Raw genomic sequence first — 8,654 nt, forward strand, 5'->3', positions numbered from 1 at the left:
GCCCCCAACCTTCGGCCGCCGGCGAACTTTCGAGGATTCGCGAGCTCCAGCCCCTCCCCGGCCTCGCCGTTGCCTCCACCAGATCCGCTGTGAGCTACTCTTCCATTCCCCCTCCTCCTCGCGCTCGTTCCCGTACTCTAGCCGCCCTTTTCACCGGAGCCGATTGCTCCTCGCCGCCGGCCATGGCGTGGCCGTGGCCACAGCCACCGCAGCTCGCTCCCGAGCCCACCGGCGTGCTCACCGCAACCTTAGGAACCCAAAGCACCTAACCACTCGTCCTCCCGTGCACCGCAGCGCCGGTCCCGCGAACCCCCGAGCTCCGGCCGCCGCCTCGGGCTCCACTCCAGCGAACCCCGGCCACCCCCGCACCTCCCGTTGGTTCCCCTAGATGCGCACGGGCACGGGCTACCTCCTGGTGCCCTTGGCGCGTCGATCCGTCGTCTCTGGCGCAACTCCGGCGAGCCACCGCCGCTCTGGGTCGTCGCCTCGTCCAACCGCCGGCGAATCCGACGTGGCCGGTCATTAGGGCCTAACCACCCCCGCTAACCCAGGCCTAGGGCCACTGACCGGTGGGCCCTACCGTTTAATTAACCCGGCTAACAATTTAGTTAAGTTAATTAAACTCTGTTAAATCACTGTGCAACTGACATGTGGGTCCCGAACGTCAGGTTTGACCCGGACCAGCCCCTGTTGACCTGCTGACGTCACACTGACGTCAGGCTGACGCATTAATGAATTACTGGAATTATTAATATTCAGAAAATTCCAGAAAATTGTATAAACTTCTAAAAATCATAGAAATTCAACCGTAACTCCAAATTAAATAATTTATATATGAAAAATTATCAGAAAAATTCAAGGAATCCATCTGTACCATTTTCATGCATGTTAGAACAACTTATAGCTGCTGTTTAGCACAAATCAATTAAATGGCATTTGAATAATCACATATGGAGTTTGAATTTGAGTCTTGTATTCAAACCAACTTCATTTAATCTGTTGCTAGTTGCATTAGCTCAAAACACATTCATATTGCCATGTCATGAGCATGCATCATATTGTGCATTGCATTGATTGTATTTCTTCTTTGTTGCCGGTATTTGTTCCCTCCCGGTAGACGATGTTCCGACGTTGTGATCGTTGACACTGATGAAGACTCAATGTTATCTTCAGAAGTGCCAGGCAAGCAAAACCCCCTTGTTCATTCCGATACAATCCTAATCTCTCGCTCCTGCTCTCTTTTACTGCATTAGGACAACAACGACATATTTGTTAGCGGTGAGAGGCCATGTAGGAGTACATGGTGGGTTGTCTCATTGAAGCCGTCCTTAGGAACTGAGTTCTGTGTTTGTGATCCATGATTCAGCTACTACCATACATTGGGCCCTGAAATATGACCCCGCTCGACTTCTTATTCACCCTCGTCCTCTGTCCAGGAGTTGCAAGTAGTTTCTGGTGTTTGTAGTATGCTGGAGGCCGTGGACAGCGCTGACCGTAGGGGTGGGCTGTGATGCGGTAGGCACGTGGCTGGGTATACCGGGCGCCCGTTTGGTGTCACGGAACCCTGTTCACATCGTTTGGGGCTATGAGCGAAACTCCGGCCGGATCTCCTCATGGATGGAACCCGATTAGGCGATAAACCTGGACTAGAGACTTGAGTGTTTAGGTAGGTCGTGGTCTACACCCACGTCGGCTTTCGCTTGAAGTCTGCCGAGCACATGTCGTGTGCAGACGCTAAGTGGTGGAAACATGTATGAAGAAGTACACCCCTGCAGGGTTAACATCATCTATTCGAATAGCCGTGTCCGCGGAGAAGGACTTCTGGGTTGCTTATATCAGTTCATAGACAAGTGAAAGTGGATACTCTAAAATACGCAAGATAAGCGTGAGTGCTATGGATGGCGTTCTCGTAGGGAGACGGGAGCGGATCCATAGTGGTGTATTGATATGGTGAATATGTGGACTCGTGTGCGCCACCTCAAAAGAGTTGCTTGCAGTCGTAGTTTAGGATAGCCACCGAGTCAAAGCTGGCTTGCTGCAGTTAAACCCCACCATCCCCTTTGTTGATAATGATGCATATGTAGTTAGTTCTGATGTAAGTCTTGCTGGGTACATTTGTACTCACGTTTGCCTATTTTATGTTTTTGCAGAGAGACTTCGGTCTCACTAGTAGTTCCACGTGGACTTCGACGTTTAGCTTGTTACCTCAGCTACGATCTTGTGCCTCAGCAGGATCTGATAGATAGTCAGGCTTCTCAGCCTTTTTCATTTATAGATGTCTGTACTCAGACATGATAGCTTCCGCTTGTGCTTTGATTTGTATGCTCTGAGTGTTGGGTCATGAGACCCCTGTTTGTAATATCTCGCTCCTCGGAGCCTAATAAAATACTTGAGTCGTAGAGTCATGTTGTGATGCTATGTTGTGTTTGCACATATCGAGCATATTGTGTGTATGTTATTGAAATGCTTGGTATGTGTGGGATCTGACTATCTAGTTGTTTATCTTTAGTAGCCTCTCTTACCGGGAAATGTCTCCTAGTGTTTCCACCGAGCCATGGTAGCTTGCTACTGCTCCGGAACACTTAGGCTGGCCGACATGTGTCCTTCTTTGTTCCTGTGTCTGTCCCTTCGGGGAAATGTCACGCGATGGATACCGGAGTCCTGTTAGCCCGCTACAGCCCGGTTCACCGGAGTCGTGCTAGCCCAGTGCTACAGCCTGGATTCACTCGCTGATGACCGACACGTTCGATGCTGGGTCGTGGATGCCTGTCCCTGTAAGTTAGTGCCACTTTGGGTTTACGACTAGCCATGTCAGTCCGGGCTCCTTATCATATGGATGCTAGCGACACTGTCATATACGTGTGCCAAAAGGCGCAAATGGTCCCGGGCAAAGGTAAGGCGACACCCGTGGGAATACCATGCGTGAGGCCGCAAAGTGATATGAGGTGTTACATGCTAGATCGATGTGGCATGGAGTCGGGGTCCTGACAAGTGCAATCGCTCGGGTTCAGTTAGAGCCCAACGCCTCGCACACACGCGCGTACCTGTACGAGAGAAACGCGCATCGCTCCGCCCCCGACCTCCCACCATAACCGGCAACTCCCCAAAATTTTCCTCCCCCTCGCTTCTACCATGGTTTTTTCCGTCATGGACGGCCCAAAGAATGTCATGCAGCTGCATCTCCGGCCCGCCCAGGATGAAAAGCCCATTTTCTGTCATGATTTTTTGTCATAGAAGTAGGAGCCCACCACATCTATGATGATACCGGGTTTTGTCACAATTATCGTCATAGAAGTGTCATATGTATGACAAAAAAATTTTGTTCGGCCCAAAATGTCACGGATGTGTCTTTTTTTGTAGTGGGTGGATGAACAGTAGCCCGTGGTGGGGTGGTTGAACAGTGGCCGGTGGAGTAGCACGCGGTGGAGGCTGGATGAACAAGAGCCCGTGGATGAACAGAAGCCCGTGGAGGCTGGAGGAGGTCGACGGTGGATGAACAGTAGCCCGTGGAGGCTGGAGGAGGTCGATGGTGGAGATGAACAGTATCCCGTGGAGTCCTATTTTGTGGTACGCCACACCCCTCCTGATGAACAGGACCCCTGTTTCGACCGTAGCGCTCCAACACAAGTCCGTTTCGTCCGTTTTGCCTTACACCACACCCCTCCCGATCAACAGGACCCCCGTTTCGATCGTAGGAGGTCTGTTTCCTCCATTTTGAGGTACGCCAGACCCCTCTCGATGAACAGGATCCCGTTCGAACGTGGGTGATCGAACACAAGGCCGTTTCCCCTGTTCTGCAGTATGCCAGGCCTCGTTTCCATTCCCTATTCTGTCCAAGCCGGTTGGCTCCCACGCGTTCCGTTTCCTCCCAATGAACACGACGCATTCCGTTGCCTCCCCATGAACACGACGATGACGCAGTTTCTCCGTTCTGACCCAGCCATGTACACGAGCCCTGGCCGTACGTATGCACGACTAGGCGTTCGAGACCCCGCCCGTATGTACACATACGTGGCCATATTTTCTTTCTTGCACACTCGCCGTTGTACGTGCGTGCCTCTCCTACAACACGTGCGCGCCGCTACTACGACACGTGCGCGCCTCTACATCAACCAGTATGTACATACACGTTCGCGACCAGAATGACAACGCTATGTACGCTTCGACCAGGTGGGTCCCGACTGTCGGGCACTTCCTTGTGTGCGAAGATGTAGATGGTGGGTCCCAGCAGTCAGGGGGGCAAATCATTTTTTTCTGACGCACTTCCTTGCGTGTGAAGATGTAGCTGGTGGGTCCCAGTAGTCAGGGGGGAAACATTTTTTTTGCGAAATACATTTGCCCGTCCGGTGGGTCCCAGCTGTCAGGTGGAGGAATCATTATTTTCCACGTAATAAGGAGGCACTTCCTTGCTGTGAACGTGGACCCAGCTGTCAGCCTCTCCGCATACAGTCCACGTCCGATGGAAGTCGTTCCTTGACCACATTGACCACGCCGCGCCGAGAGCACCACGGCGGTGGACGACGGCGAGGCCTAGGAAGGGGATGATGCGGAGCCGGGGAAGTCGCGGTAGTGGAAGCCCGCGCGAAGAGGAGTATGAGGGTTCACTGGTTCGGCTGCGGTGTGATGCTGTCGTCGCCGCAGAATAACAGGGTTGTGGGTGAGTAGAGGGATGGCCTGGCCAACGGTGGGAGTAGTAGGGGGCGGTGAGGCCTCCGCGACATCACAGCCAGCCACGAGAGGTAGGAGCACGCGGCACGACCGACACTGGTTTGGGTGGCTGGAGCAAGAAGACCAGAGGTTGAAGAAGCACTACGGCCGTTGGATGAACATCGTACAGTAACAGGAGCTAGAATCGTTCATATTGACTAAGTAGACAAAGCCCTCTGTCCCCGTCAACATGGTAGGCCTACAAATCAGCCTCCCACTATGCTGGGTTCCAGCTGGCAGGGGGAGTATTCATTTTTTTTGTGTAATAAGGAGGCACTTTCTTGCGTGCGAAGATAGCTGGTGGGTCCGACCTGTCAGCGGGGGAACGTCTTTTTCGCGAAATGTAGAGGCCCTTCCGGTGGGTCCCAGATGTCAGGTGGAGGAATCATTATTTTGCGTGTAATAAGGAGGCATTTCCTGACGTGCGGCCATGGACCCTGCTGTCAGCCTCTCCACGCACAGTCTACTTCCGATGGTGTCGTTCGTTGACGACGTTGACCACGCCACGCCGAGCGCATCCAAGGTGGTGGACGACGGCGAGGCCCGGGAAACAACGAGCCGGAGATGGGAAGACGTGGGAGTAGAGTCGCAGACGGAGAGTGTACGAGGGTTAACTGGTTCTAGTGCAGTGTGGTTCGGCAGTCGACGGAGAAGAACATGAGGTGTGGAGGGGTGGAGGGATGGCCTGGCCAACGGTGGAGTAGCGCTTCATAGCGAAGCATGCTAAGCAGGGCTGCTAGCAGCAGGAGGCGGGATGTGGTCCCGGCGGCGCTGGAGGAAGAAGACGAGAGATTGAACATGGATGCTGGTCGTTGGATGTAAATCCAATGGCTAACATGTCAGAATCATTTGTTGACTAAATTGACAATGACTTGCATTGGCTTCGACCTATTGGCCCACATTTCAGCCTCAAAAAATGTGGCACGTATTCAACACATTTTTTCAGAATTTACAGTCTTTTTTTGCGCGGTAGAATTTACAGTCAATTTAATCTTTTTTTTTTGAATTACAGTCCATTAGCTGGGCTGGGTGAACAAATAATGTAGCATCCACGCGGCCCATTTATTTTATTTCCTAAAAAATTACAGGCCATTTGCACTTTATCGAAATACACGATTTTGCTGGGCTGATTCTAATTATAATGTTGGGTTGGGCCAGTAATGTTATCAAAAAATAAAAGGGGCTGAGAATTTTGTTATAAATATATTTACATAATAAGTGATATTATTACATTCGTCCTTAAATCTTACCAAGCTTTTGTACACAATCACTAGGATTTTTGTGCCAAAACAATCCAGGATTTTATTGTTAAGAAATTATTTTTATAAGTTAATAAGATGTGGGATATTGTTTTCTTACATATGTAAGTATCTGTTAAATATATGATGACAATAAAAATAATATATAATAACATATAAAATAATTTAAATATATATAATATAGTTAGAAGGGAAACATAAGTTGGACCTGGCGTTCCTATTCTTATATAGAAAAATAGAACATACCTCTACGTTTTCTTAAAAAATACATAAATTGGGCTGCCGATGTTTTAGGAAAAATAAAACCTCGGATGGGAAGGTCCATAGGCCGGTCGATACATGACGACCCTCAAGAAAATATAAACAGGCCTATGGACCTCCCATCCGAGGTCGTGGGTTGCGCATGTTAAAAATGAAAGCCTAGACGGGGCAGCCCAAAACCCAGCTGATACTTGCTTCCCCAGTGATAATAAATGATACCTGCCAGCTCCCCGGCTTCGTTGTGACTCCTATAATAACTACGTTGAAGTACCTAAAAAATTGTAACTATGTTGACAAACCCGTGGGCCCCAATGTCAGTATAGCATTAGGAGGAAGTATTTTTTCGATGAGGCACTTGCTTGCGTACGGCCATAGACCTGGTGGGTCCCGACTGTCTGCCTCTCCACGTACAGTCCTCTCCAGATTCCTCTCATTTGTTCAGCATGTTCACAACGGCAGACAGCGGCATCACAGCGAGCGCACAAAGGCGTGGGAGGGGATCCGACCACTTGAGGAAGTGCCTTATTATTAACAAAACTACTGAACTAGCCTAGTAGCCAAGTGACACTACCCGAAAGCGGTTCCGCCCGGGTTCGATTCCACCTACACAGGGAAAATATCTCCAAATTTTTTGCCTCTGCCTTACATGTGGGTCCCCATTGTCATCTACACACACCACGTCCAACACTTGCCAAAACTTCGTCCCTCGTTTTCTCTGTGTTTCGCACACTCGACATTGTGTGGGCATTTTGATTGTGCATCATATGAAGATGTGCTATGCATGAATGTTGATCAGCATGATGTTAACTGGTTGGCAGTTCCATTTTCGACCATGAATAAAACTTCCAACATGATGTTAACCCTGTTTGAAAAGGCCGTGTTAATATAAATGCTCTGCCTCTGAAAGTTGTTGTTTCTTTTCTGAAACTGAACTTGCAGTTTCTTATCTGAAACTGAAACTTGCAGTTTCTACTCTGAGAATCACATTGTCTGCACTTTTATACTCCTACGAAACTACATTTTTGAAGTGCTAAAAATAGATCTCTAGAATTCATAAAATACTTCATATGCTCAATACTGCAAATCTGAAATTCAAAAGACATTCATATCTGAAAGTACTCTCAAAATACACAACACAAAAGACAATTGACAACCTGCAAATACGGACAACCCTGAGCTCCTCCTGAAATTTCACAACCTACCCGACTATTGGGCTGGGGGGCAGTCCCCTCCTATTCCTCGGCGGCAGACAGTCGTCCCGTGAGATGGTGTGAACGGCGAGGGAGAGGATGGCCGGGAAGCGTCATCGGGCCAACTGCTTTTCTCCTCTTGCAGTTGGGTTTAGTCGATGAAGACTCCACCGGCTCGCTCTGGCAAGACACCCTCACAAATGGCACCCTGTAGATGCTCGATCCTTCAATATCTGGTGGATGCTCCATCTGGGATCGATACTTCCACCACCGCTCCCTCATAATTGGATTCGGTGAATCTGTTTGCTCTATGGCCCAGAGGAGCAGCTCTATGTACTCCCGCGCGACTCCCTCCGGGAGTACCGCCACCTTTTCGCTTTGTTGCAAATATTTGTCCATGGATGTCGCCGTCACCGCTAGTTGGTCCTTGTTGTCAAACCAAGACTGTATCTCCAACATCCTAGCTAGCTTCACAGGGTCGCCGTCTGTGATCCTCATGTACCGGCTGTACGCCTCCATCGATCTACTTATCCACAACACCTTCACTCGCCGGCGGTGGTTTTTGAATGGAAGAGGAGAGGAGCAGATCTGGTTTTGGATTAGAATGGGAGAGGAGTGACGCTGGTTTTGGACTGGAACAGGAGAGGAGGGGCAGTGGTTTTGAAATGGAAGAGGAGAGGAGCGGCGCTGGATTCAGATTGGAACAGGAGAGGAGCGGCGGTGGTTTAAGAGGAGAAGAGCGGAAGAGCGGCGTCTTGGAAGTATTTTTTTTGTTGTTTTGTGTATTTTGGGTCAAAGTTTGACCACGTATTGTATTTGACAAGCAAAGTGTGAATGCATGTCACCAGAAATTGTATCGTTTGGTTCGTATCTGAATGTACTTTCAAATTATATTATTTTTGCAACGTATAACATATATTTTATATGCGAAAATCGTGGTCAATTATGACCCAGAATAAAAGGAAGACTAGTTAATGTGGGGTCGCTTTCTTAATTGAAGGGTAAATTGATTTTGATTTTGATCCAGTCACACGCGCCGACCCTCTCATCCAATCCTAAATCGTTGCCGCATGCTCCTCTCCCTCTTCTCCATTGCAAAACCACCTCCTCTCCTCTCCATCATCTCCATTCCACAACCATCATCTCGCCTCTCCCTCTTCTGATCTTCTCCATTGCAAAACCACCGTCTCGCCTCTCCCTCTTCTGATCCTCTCCATAAATACCCCTTGAGAAATCT

The sequence above is a fragment of the Triticum dicoccoides genome, chromosome 2B, assembly GCF_002162155.2.
Source record: "Triticum dicoccoides isolate Atlit2015 ecotype Zavitan chromosome 2B, WEW_v2.0, whole genome shotgun sequence".
NCBI classification, from domain to species: Eukaryota; Viridiplantae; Streptophyta; class Magnoliopsida; order Poales; family Poaceae; genus Triticum; species Triticum dicoccoides.